The following is a 1,390-nucleotide window of genomic DNA, read 5'->3' on the forward strand; positions in this document are numbered from 1 at the left end:
TGTGCGCTGATGTGAAACTTCCTGGCAGATTAAAACTGTGTGCCGGACCGAGACTCGATCTCGGGACCTTTGCCTTTCGCGGGCAAGTGCTCTACCACCTGAGCTACCAAGCACGACTCACACCCCGTCCTCACAGCTTTACTTGTGGCAGTACCTCGTCTCCTACCTTAGAAACATTCGCAGGAGAGCTTCTGTAAAGTTTGGAAGATAGGAGACGATGTACTGGCAGAAGTAAAGCTGTGAGGACGGGGCGTGAGTCGTGCTTGGGTAGCTCAGTTGGTAGAGCACTTGCCCGCGAAAGGCAAAGGTCACGAGTTCGAGTCTCGGTCCGGGACACAGTTTTAATCTGCCAGGAAGTTTCATATTGAAAGTTGTTCGAAATTCTGAGAGAAATAGGGGTAAGCTATAGAGAAATTAGGGTAATGTTATGCCGGAGCCAAGGTAGCCCCTGAGGGCCGGCAACTCATGTTACACCACAGAGGACGAGATTGTCTATGTGCAAGGCGTACGAAAAGCATCATGGTAAACACCGGCTATTCACATTCAAGATAATGGAAGCAGACATTCCGAGCACTACTTCCCGCAGGGGGAGCTCGAGCCACGGCCTGCAGGGAGTATCACTACGCCAAAACCTGATTGGCTGGAGACAGCTATTTAGGGGCTAGAACCAGCCCCCGAAGTTCAGTTCACTCCGGATGCCGACCTCGTGTACTTCGACCGCTGACGATTATGTCTTCGTCATGTGTGTGTTACCACGAACCCTTGTGGAAAATTAGAAGTGAACTTTTGTTTGCCTTAATTAAGAGACTTTTACTGGCATCGCTATTGTTACCTTTCGTTTGTCGTTCAGTCATCAACCTTGTGAACTTACATCAATAAAAGTTGTTTTTGTGAAAAATTGTGAATTGTCAGTCACGACAGGTAATGTACAGTATATACACGTACCAAGAGGGAGTGAAATACCAAGAACGAAGTGCTCAGATTCAGAATAGTGTAAGGCCCCTACTGTTTAGCTTATCCATCGTAGAAGAAATTACAGAAATAAAATAAACGGTCAAGAGTGGGAGTAAAATTCAGAGTGAAAAGATGTTAATGATAAGATTCGCTGATGACATCGCTATCATCATTGAAAATGAAGAGGAACTGGTGAATGGAATGAACTCTGTAATGAGTACAGGTATGCATTGAGAGTAAATCGAAAAAAAGACAAAAGTAATGAGAAGTATAACAAATGAGGACAGCGAGAAACTTAACATTAGAACTGGGGTCACGAAGTAGAAGAAATTAAGGAATTTGCTACCTATGCAGGAAAATAACCCTTGGCGGACGAAGTAAGAAGGATATAAAAAATAGAATATCACTCTCAAAAAGGGCATTTTTGGTGCGGTCT

The sequence above is a fragment of the Schistocerca nitens genome, chromosome 2 (assembly GCF_023898315.1).
Source record: "Schistocerca nitens isolate TAMUIC-IGC-003100 chromosome 2, iqSchNite1.1, whole genome shotgun sequence".
Taxonomy (NCBI): Eukaryota; Metazoa; Arthropoda; class Insecta; order Orthoptera; family Acrididae; genus Schistocerca; species Schistocerca nitens.